Genomic DNA, 11,712 nt, shown 5'->3' on the forward strand with positions numbered 1-11,712 from the left:
CCCCGCAGTGGGAGGCGCCTCCCCTCTTCCGGATCCAGCACCCGCAGACCTCGCCAGCCTTCCCCGAGATCGGTGCTGTGGCGCTCTGTTTGGGGGACTGGGTGTGACGCGACCTCATAGAGGTGCCGAGGTCGGAGCGCGCACCTGCCTGGGCGCGTAGGGGCGCTCCAGATCCGGGGGCAGTGGGGTGCGAGGGAACAGGATGCAGGGGACTGGGCAACTGGGCCCGTTTTCCTTTCTTTTGCTTACTCTTTGTTTCGGGCATAGACCCTTTTAACTGGGCGCTTCCTTGCAGGGGAGTTGTGTTTCCTTAAAATGGCGTCAGGAAATCCCACCTGCGTCTCAGTCAATTAGGCTGTCATTATAGAGCGAATTTGCGGGGTGGAAACTCGAGCTCTTTATTGACAGGAATCGTTCAGTCTCCGTGTTCCATCAAAACAGGAAAGGGAAGATGAATCATAATTCAAAAATTAATCTACCTGGAGCTTTTCAAGCGGGCAGACTGAATGGAATAGCCATCGCTTTTTTGTTTTTTGTTTTTTGTTTTTTTAACCACTCCTGGAAAAGTGAGAGGACAACCAAATTTCAAATCCCTGATAATTAAAATCCCTTATCCCTTCAAATGGCCATAAGTGGTTTCCATTAGTTCAGCAATAGCTTCCTGGGAACACTATTTAGAAGGCATGTTCTTGAATAAACTTGAGAAATCGAAAATTCTGTACAAACAGAAGGGGACGAAATGATGGTAGCTCACCTCGGACAGACCTGCATTCAAATTCTGTCTCTGACACTGTTGCCCTACGTGCTTCACTTTTGTCCCTATTCTGTTTTCCCCACTGGTAAAACAGAGGGTTAATTGTACTCACATCGTGGGAATATTCTACACATCTTCAAAATGTTAGCTGTTCCCCCCTTCTTTCCTACAGGAAGCTAATTTAGTAAGGAGCTTATTAATTTTAAGTAGTGTGCACCTTGTCTGACACAATAATTCTGATAAATAAGAAAAGCAGCCTGAGGGAAGCCTGGGTGGCTTAGTTGCTTAAGCGTATGCCTTTGGCTCAGGTCATGATCCTAAGGTCCCGGAATTGTGTCCCACATCCTCCAGCTCCTTGCTCAGCGGAGAGCCTGCTTCTCCCTCTGCCTGCTGCTCCCCCTGCTTGTGCTCTCTCTCTCTCTCTCTCTCTGTATCTCTCTGTCAAATGAATAAATAAAATCTTCAAAAAAGGCGGGGGGGATCTAAACAGGCAAGGTAGGTAAATTGAGTGTAGTTCCAAAAGCTGTTGAAATCTTTACCTTACTAGGCAGAATGTATCCTCACCAATATTTGTTCGGAGAGCATCTGATCTCAAGCTTATCCCTTGATTAAATTATTTGCTAGTTTCTATGCACCCCAAAGATTGCAGTTACCTAGCAGTCTTGAATTGTTTGAATTGGATTCAAGAGCAGTGACTTGAACTTCTACTCCTTGCCAGCTACTCTGCTAGGCACTTTACACATAAATATTGTCTCATTTAATCCCTCCAACTGCTCAGTTGCATATTATCCTCTCTGTGTAAACAAGAAAGCACATTCCAAGAGGCTGAATTGGCCCAGTTCATTTAAGACAGAAGGCGGTGAAGGGTGAAGCCAGGAAGTGATTCCTGTTCAGGTCTTAACTGAAAGTCTGTGCTCGAGTCTTAACCATGATGGCACATCCTCTTGCCACTAGACACACTTGGTCTTCGAGCTGAAAAGGATCTTCAACCCTCGTCTGGGTTTTAGTTGACAACCTGGAAGGAGACTGTAAGCAGCAACATGGTGAATGAAAGGAAGGGCTGCTGCTGTGTGGAGAACAGGGTGGGGGCCGGGGGGGGGGGGCGGAGGCGGCAGGAGGGAAGAGGTAGTGTTCAGGACAGAGCCTGCTCACGGCAGTGTGTGGTTTTCTTCAGGACTGCTTGTAGGTGAAACTTCCTTTCAAGTAGCTCAGCACTTAAACCCAATTGCTGTGGTCACGAATGGAGGCAAAGGGCGGTGTGATGACAACTCCCTCATTCACTGTGTGCTTGCTGAGACACAAGCAGCAGGACAAGCACTTCACAGATGGTTTCTTATTTAATCCTCACGACATTCCTAAGAGCTGCAGACCAACCATCCTAATCCCCGATTCAGACACTGAGGAAATTATCCCAAGTTCACACAGGTCTGACTGGCTGGTCTAGCTCTAGAATCCCCAGCAAACTCCAAAGCTGATTCTTAGACTCTGGCCCTGATATGTTCCTCCATGTGGGAACAACCCTCTTTGGAGGACCAGGGGGTAGGACTGGTCCCAGGCCACTCTGCCTTCAGGTAGGAACCACTGCCCTGTTTCCAGAGAGTCCCAGGAGTCCGTTTGCTCTATACTGGGTTTGTGAGCTCCAAGGGCATTGTTGATAGTATCTAATATTCCCATAATGGAAGGTAGTCTGTACACATTCACAGGTTGTACTGTGGGCTGCCCTTTGAAACCGAGAAAATAGAATTTCTGTGTCTGCTCTGAAGGTGCTACTAGAGAAGGAATTGGTACTGTGAAAGGAGAACTGATTCACCTGGGGTCACCTGGGATTTTTTCTGGTAGCCTCATGGGGCCTTTCTGTATGGTTCCAAGGAGGGTTGGCTTTGTGGAGAAAGAGCCCCAAAGAGGATTCAGCATGAACTTAAGTCACATCTGCTCTTAATCCAGCTTCATCCTGCCCTCACCTTGGCGGCACTCAGTCCCCGTGTGTGCTGCCCAGGGGGACAGCTTGTAAGGGTCCCCACGAGCTGCGCACTTAACAGAGACAACCATGCTTTCCTCTGTGGGGTTTCAAAACTTTCCAGAGACATCTGGCCCCGCTACTAGCAGACTTCTTGTGGATGAATTGTGAGTCATAGGATAAATACTCTCTTCTGAATATGTAGTTTTTCCTTTTAATCTGTAAAGGACTGTTTTGGGATAGTCTGAATTTTAACAACGATGAAAAATAGGAAAGTCAACTGGTGAGGCTAATCCAGAATAAGCGTCCTGTGCATTTTCTCCTTGTAACAGAAGCAGTATAGCCATCTGTGAACAAAACCTACCTTGTCAGAAGATAAGCTATTTATTCTGAAATCAGGTTTTTTATTCCTATTTGTAGGATCTACTCTAAAATAACAGATGGTCTTTAAAATGACTGGTTTTTCTTTTGACTCACGTGATCACATTTCTTTGCCTGATGAACGCTTTTTACCATTCTTGTTCTTTGAATAATCTTATCCAGAGGTGACAGTATTTTGGCGCCAGGAGTTAAACAGTCACAGCAAAAAGTAATTTGCAGCTAAAAGAGTTCCCAGTCCTCTTGGCCATCTTTCTGCAGATACACAGCACTGTATGAACTCACCCTTCTCAGTAGCACTGGGACAGACAGAGCCTACTGTCACTTCTTCCAGCACGGAAATAAACATTGTACCTCATGGGACTTGTTTTTCTTTCTTAGGACTTCATTTATTTATTTATTTGACAGAGAGAGAGAAAGAGAGGAAAAACAAGCAGGAGTAGTGGAAGGGGAGAAGCAGGGAGTCCGAAGCAGGGCTCGATCCCAGGGTCCTGGGATCCTGACCTGAGCCGAAATGACCTGACGCTTAATGACTACGCCACCCAGGCACCCCAACCTCATTAGATTTGTAATTGATGGGTTCTGGCAGGAGGTCAGCAGTCCCCACTGACTCGAAACTGAATTTTAATTAAAATCTCGAAGTGGGCCTCTTTAACAGTGTCTATTGTCTCTGATTTCGGCCCAGGTCAACTTTGTAGGGTTATTTATTTATTTATTTATTTATTTATTTATATCTCTTAGGGGAGCAGAGAGTAAGGTTCATGATGTATTATGACTGTGTGACAAGATAAAGACCCAGGGCTGATGATCAGTCCTGATGGTTTGGTGTCTAATTTACATGACATTTATGCATCATCGTACATGTCAACTGTGAGTGTATCTCGCTAGCTTGTTGCCACAGGGGATAATGATACCCATCTGATGGGCAAATGAGTCGGTATCTATAGAGGACAGTTAGAGTACTAACTGTTAGAGAACTAACTGACTGAGTACCTCTACCACAGTTAGAGGCACAAAGTGCTTCACTGTCCTCACCTCATACTGAATATCAAGGCCACAGCTCTACTCCCATTTCTGCCTCTCTGGGAATGGGGAGAGAGATGGTATTAGAGAGCCATTTCAGCTCTCAACCTTATCTTTAAGGAGAGAAAGGGAAGTTTAGGATCTACCTAATAAAGTATTAATTAAAAAGTGGAAGTGTTCCAAAGCAGTATAGCATCTGTACTCACTAATGGTACCAGCGTAAATTGGTACGACTTTTTGTAAGGAAGCAAATTAGATGACTGAGTGCAGGCTCTGGGCCACATTGAGTTCTAATTCCAATGCCACGGTTTACCAGCTCTGTAACCTTGGGCAAGTTACTTAATGCCTCTGTGCCTCAGTGTCCTCATCTTTAAAACAAAAATGGACAATAATACCTATCTCATAAAGTTATGTGTAATTTGTATGTTAAAAAACACTTTAAATAGTTCACAACACATCTTAAGTATTCAACAAATAATGAAAATTATTACTGGAAAACAGTTTGGCGCTAAGTAGAAGGAACTCAGATATCATTGGTGTCACTTCTGAGAATCAGTACCCTAAGAATAATACACAAAGATGTCACATGGATGCAGGCTTTGGAATCAGGCAAGTAAAGGTCAAAAGCATGTTTCCAAGTATTCACTTTTCCCCCCAAGTACTCATTTAAAGAAAGGGTGACAATTCATAAATAACAGATTGAAATAAATTGTTCCAGTGGCCAGGCTGAACTATAAACTGTCCCTCAGCCCCTAGAGATACTTAGGAAACAGGATACAGGGCTAACTGTTCTTTTTTCCTGATCCAATGTGTTTCTTCTTTCTTTATCAGTTTGCGTGTCCAAAGGCAATAGAGCTAGAGAGAGGATCTGCATCCAAGAGAGAGGAAGGGGATAGGGAAGAGAGAGGGAAGTGGTTGAAAGGCATCAGGGAAAGATAAGAAAGACAAGAAGATGAGAAATTGAATGACAAGATCAGAAGGCAGGAAGATCTGAAAACCTTTGGAAATGCGTGGCCTGAGCAGTCGGGACCGGAAGAGAGCTGGGTCATCTCAAGGTGTTGGAGGCTCTCCGGGTGCTATTGGATGCTAACAATCTTACTTGGGGGAAATGCAGTTTTTGCCTTTGCCGATGAAAAGATAGCTTTGAAAAGGAGAGACTGATTTTTGTTTTTATTTTATGTTATTTTATTCTTTACTGCTGACAGTCCTTAGAGGGAAGAGTCCTATTCATGACTTGCGTAGAGTAACATGCTTTACTAAAATAAGTTTCTATTCTAAATGATTGTTCTTAAAATAGGAAATACCCCGAAATATCCCTTTTGAAGGACTCTTTATTCAGTTTAATTTTAGGCATATGAAACTACTTTATAATCACAAAGGGGGTAATTTTAACAAGAGATGTAAAACTGATAGTCTTCTGTTGTATGTATTTATAGTTATTTATACACACATATATTTATATATACATATAGTTATTTATACACACTCAAATAAAATGCTCAAAGTTTTTCTTTCAGATGTAACACGTCCAAGATTGAACTCATCATTTCTTTCTCCAACCCAAAGGGTCCTCTTTCCCATCTTGGGAAACACCACCACCAGGGGCACAACCACTCGAGCTAGGAAAAGGGGAGTATCTTGGCTATGTCCTTTACTTTTCACATCAAATTAATTAATTCCTCAAATTAACATTTACTATGTGCCAGACAAATGCTGGTCTTTCATGGAGCTTGGAGTTAGAGTGGGAGGCCAATATTCCTCAGGTGATCTTGGCAGTAGTTGTGAAAATTACAGATGGAAAGGAGTGCTCAGAGGAAAAGAATACAGAGCGTGATTCTGTGAGAGTCATAGAGGAGCATGAACTGGCCTGGGAGTCAGGAAGTTTCCCTTGAGGACAGGAGCCTTGTTTGGATTCCCTCCTCTTTATTCTAAGGGTTTTAATAGGGAGGAGGTAATGGACATGGTCCAGTGTGCATTTTCAAAGGAATAATCGCCTGTCCCATTGCTCAGCTGCCTAAATACTTCAAGCATCTGTTCCTTTTTCTCCGTTCTCATGGCTATCGCTAGTGTAAGCTTCCATCAACTCTCTCCTGGCCAAGTTCTCTCCAAAGGACGTTGATTACGTACTTCATCATATACGTACATATATGTACATGTACATATTTCTCAATAACATATATGAATTACTGTCCTATTTATTACATACATTAAAAACATTTCCCCCAATTTTTAATAATTAAATAAGATTTTACATTTTATATTGCTTAAGAATATTTTATTCTATTACTGAAATATATTCCTTATTGTTATTAAAGTGTTAGCATTTCAATGAGGTAAAGTTGATTCAGTATACTTTATTTTTTAAATTGTGCTTAATGTTCTGTGATACAGCAATTCACAAGTCTGTTTCCAGACTTGATTTATTTTGACGCTGAATTTAATGGCTGTCATAGCTGGCAAAGAAACCTCAAAGACATATGTGGACCCAATGGAGGAGTGACTGTTAGCTTCACTTACACATCCAGCCATTCATTTCTTAATCCCATCCACTAATTTACAAAGATTTATTTTATTCCTTGTTCATCTACAAATGTGCACTTAGATGAGGGTTGTCATTGATGACTATGGAAGAGAGCTCATAAACCTTACTTGATAATTCTGCAAGTGTTTCAATGGACTTCTTACTCACTCTGACGAGATGGGTACCACTTTACCTTGCAATGTAGACTCCCTCAGCTCTACTTTTCCTTATTCCCTTGTGCTTGTATTATTTCTTTAAATCTGAAGTTTCTTTAGATGAGTCTTTCTTTTTTTAAGATTTTATTTATTTATTTGACAGAGATCACAGTAGGCAGAGAGGCGGGGGTGGGGGGGGTGGGGGGGGGGGAGCAGGCTCCCTGCTGAGCAGAGAGCCCAATGCGGGGCTCAATCCCAGGACGCTGGGATCATGACCTGAGCCAAAGGCAGAGGCTTTAGCCCACTGAGCCACCCAGGTTCCCCGAGTCTTTTTTTTTTTTTTAAGATTTTATTTATTTATTTGAGAGAGAGACAGTGAGAGAGAACATGAGCGAGGAGAAGGTCAGAGAGAGAAGCAGACTCCCCATGGAGCTGGGAGACTGATGCGGGACTCGATCCCGGGACTCCGGGATCATGACCTGAGCCGATGGCAGTCGTCCAACCAACTGAGCCACCCAGGCGTCCCTACATGAGTCTTTTAAATCTACTTGTCCGTTTTTAGAAGACAAGTTAAAAGAAAATAGTATTTTGTAAATTTAATCAGTTAAGCACGCAGAAAAGCAATGCATCACAATATGCCAAAAGGGGACAAATTAACAAAGGTGCCATTGTCACCTCCCTGGGCTCCTTCCTCAAGACACCCTCAATGCTGCAAGTGACAGGGGGCCATCTAACGTGTGGGCTGAGGAAGGGTCATTGAAGATCTATGTATTCATCTGAAGAGCAGTTCCGGTATTTTCTCCCTGAGGCCCATTTCTCATTCCATGTCAGCCTTTCCTGAGAGGCTAGTAACAACTCACTCGACCTGCTCTTAGCCACCTCATCTCCCACTGCAGTTTAGAACTCACTTGCCACTTCTGAAATCCAAACTAGCTTATATGCTTCCCTGCATTGAAATAATGTATTCAAAGACTGCATTCCCATTAGTGTACGAGCTTCATAAAGGCAGATGACATGTTTTCACCTGTTTCCAAGTACCTCAGACATAATAGAAGCTCAACCCATATTTGTCCAATGAATGAATGTATGAGTGAGTAAATAGGATATAGTTATGTAGCTTGAATGCTTTCCTATTTAATTTAAATGTCAGGTCCTTAAAAGGACAAGGAATCTAACAAAAACATAAAATATGTATTGAATGTGCATTTAGCTAAGTTTTGAAAGTTTAGGAGCCTGTATATATGTATCAAATGAGTAGCAAACGAATAGCAATTTTTGGAATCTCGTGAATAAATTACAATTTTAAAATGCCAGGGGTAAGTGTCTATGGAGCATCATTCTTAAAAGGAAAAAAAGAAACCCCAGCCTATGTTTAAAAGTAATATATTTAGCTTAACAGCTTCCTAGCTTATGGGGATTATCTGGAAAATTCAGAACCCCAACCACTTCCCTGACAATAAGTCTAGTTTTTACTTTCAGAATAGTCTGGATAAGGGCCAGTGTTCTCCACAGCACATTCCCTGTATGAAATTAACATTTGTAAGTGGAGTCGAATTGAATTTTGTGCTTAAAAAAGTTACGATTTGTTCTATTGTTCCTCCTTGCTCTTCGTATAAAAATGAGAATTTAGACATAATCCTATAGTTAGGATATGAGCCATTTATTTAGCAATATCAGTTTAACAATGAATATGATAGTTCTTTGTCTCTATTCAAATTGTTATTGTTAATTCAGTGATTTCAGTTTTGAAAAGGAACAGAATTATAGGAAAAGTGTCATACTGCCTGGCGTTCGTATATTCATTCATTCATTCATTCATTCATTCACTCTTGTCTTCAACAAATGTGTTTGAAGTTAATTCCTTTGAAAGGCAGCATTCTTTATCTGATTCTCTAATCTCTTTCGGAAATTTGCTCCTGCATTTATCTCCTTAGTACTGCATTTTCATTCCCTCCCCTACTGACAACAAAGTATTCGAAACTCTCATTAAAACAGAGCAAATCATTAAAAAAGGTAGAAAGGAAGGAAGCAGGGAGGAAACAGGAGAGGAAAGGAGGAGCAGGAAAAAGGAAGGGAGGAAATTTCCCTCGATTTCACATCTTTCTCTAGACACAGCTCTTCTCTTGCTTCTATTTAAGAACAAGCTTCCCCAAAGAATAGTTAACAATATGTTTCCAATTTTTCACCTCTCCTTCATTCTCTAAATGCACACACATATACAAACACAAAATTGCAAAGTGAATTTAGTCTCACTGCAGAAGAGTTGGAAAATGCAGTAAAATCTAAGGAAAGCCAAACTCATCCATAAGTTTATAGACTATTAGATAAGCACTACTGGCATTTAGTTCATTTCGTATATGTGCCCATCTTTTTTACATTCAGAATCATGTCCAGTTTTGCATTTTCATGCAACATTAAATTATGATCATTTTATTGTATTATTAACAATTCTCCAAAAACAAATTTTAATGACTACAAAATATCCCATCATATCGTTTTGTATTCTCATTAACTTCAGATTTTCATTTTATTATATAGATATATAATATTTTTCCCCATGACTGATTATTTCTGTAAGTAAACTTCTAGAAACAGAATCTAAGTGTTTAAATGGTTCAAATTTAAGATCACGTTCTAGAAAGAGAGTATGCACTAAAACATTCATAGTATGTGACAGTGCTGCTGACATTGCATCTTTAGCAGTCTTGACTATTATAATTTTGCTCATTTTTATTAATTTAATAAGTGAAAAAGAATTTCTGGATTTAATTTGCATTTCCTTTGTTACTGATTTTATTGAACTTTTAAAATGTGCTTATTAGACTTTTTATTTGTTCTATGAATTATATATCGTATGCTTTACTCATTGTTCTAATATTTTAGTGTTTTTTAATCCATTTGTGCAAATGTTTTATATTTTAAAAGTCATAATTGTAGCTAATTATACATTTTTTCAACTTTTTGTTTGCTTAAACAAATTTAAAATTTGTATGTCAATGAACTGTTGGATTTTTTTTCCTTACATCTATGAGTTTTTTCTTGTACAGATACAATATTCACTGGAATTTGGCCTTACTTCTTATGACTTGGGTTTTTCCCATTTAATTCTTTCATCCACCTAGGAGTCAGAGTTAAGAATCTAAATTGATTTGTTCCAAATCACTAACCAGTTATTCCAGCACCAGCTGTGAAAATTCCTTCTCTTTACCCTCAGCTGTGATGCCTCCTTTATCAGATGTTATTACATTTTAAAATGTATGTGTGATAAGGTTTTACTCCTGATCTATTCTGTCTGCTGATCTGCTCGTTCTATCATCTATACTAACTTAGTAGACCTTTGCTGTGTACTTTAGTATCAACTCGGGCACAAGCCTTTTCATATTTTTCTTAGCTATTCTTAACTGTTTATTATTCCATGTGAATTTTAGGATCATTACTAAGTCAATAAGACAAAAATCCTAGATTTGGACTTTGATTATGCCCATAAGTCAATGTAAACATACACAGAAAACATATATAATAAAAACACATAAAAATCTAAGAGTTCCCTTTAAAAAAAATGTGTAGACTGTCCTCCTGTAATTTTGAACCTATAAGAGTCCCCAGCTGGCTCCGTTGGTAGAGCATGCAGTTTTTGATCTTGGGATCATACGTTCAAACTCCTGTGTTAGATGTAGAGATTATTAAAAAATAAAAGAAAGGTACTTAAGGAAGTAAAGTATAAAATTTTACTAATATATAAATGAAGTATTGAATATGTCAGGAATATACCATACAGTCAGAAGGTAATAATTTTTCCCAATTTATAGAAAATTAATTTTGCTTATTTTTATTATTTTTTAAAGATTTTATTTTTAAACAATCTCTACATCCAGCATGGGGCTTGAACTCACAATCTTTTTTTTTTTTTTTTTTTAAGATTTCATTTATTTATTTGACAGACAGAGATCACAAGTAGGCAGAGAGGCAGGCAGAGAGAGAGGAAGGGAAGTAAGGCTCCCTACCGAGCAAGAGCCCGATGTGGGGCTCGATCCCCCGACCCTGGGATCATGACTTGAGCCGAATGCAGAGGCTTTAACCCACTGAGCCACCCAGGCACCCCTTGAACTCACAATCTTGAGATCAAGAGTTGCGTGCTTCACCGACTAAGCCATACAGTCGCCTTCATAAATCCTTCTTTATTTATTATTATTATTACTATTATTTGAGAGAGGGCTAGCAAGAGAGAGAGAAGAGAGAAGGCGAGCAGGGAGAAAGAGGGGCAGAGGGAGAGAGAGAATCCTAAGCAGGATCCACATTTAGCGAGGCTCTATCTCACCACCCATGAGATCATGACCTGAGCCAAAATCAACAGTCAGAGGCTTAACCTACTGAGCTACTCAGGCACCCCGACCCATAATACCTTTCTTAAAAAAATAAAAGGAGGGGCGTGTGGGTGGCTCTGTGTATTAAGCATCAGACTCCTGGTTTCCCCTGAGGTCATGACCTCAGGCATCCTGAGCTGGAGCCCCCTCTCCACGACCACCGCCCCCTCCGCTCAGCGGGGAGTCTGCTTGAAGCTAATTTCCCTCTGTGCTTCCACACCCTTCCCAATAAACAAATAAATCTTGGGGAAAAAAATAAGGTCCTTTTTTAAGTAAAATACATTTCTATATCAGGAGAGCATAAATAACCTTATGTGTTTTAGTGTTTTCGGGTTTAGTTTTTAGTGTTTCGGGTTTGGTTTTGGTTTTGTTTTGGCTACAAAAAGCGTTCTTGTTTCCCCTCGGTCCACCGCTGGGAGAGAGCTCCCGGGGGTCTCCGAAGCTGCCCCGTGGCCCACCGCACAGGCTCCGGCACTAGCCCGAGGGCCCTCCGAGGCCGCCAGGCTCCCAGGCGCGCCCGCGGGTGAGCCTCCGGGAGAGCCCGGCGTCCAGCCCGCCCG

The sequence above is a fragment of the Mustela erminea genome, chromosome 6 (genome assembly GCF_009829155.1).
Source record: "Mustela erminea isolate mMusErm1 chromosome 6, mMusErm1.Pri, whole genome shotgun sequence".
Taxonomy (NCBI): domain Eukaryota; kingdom Metazoa; phylum Chordata; class Mammalia; order Carnivora; family Mustelidae; genus Mustela; species Mustela erminea.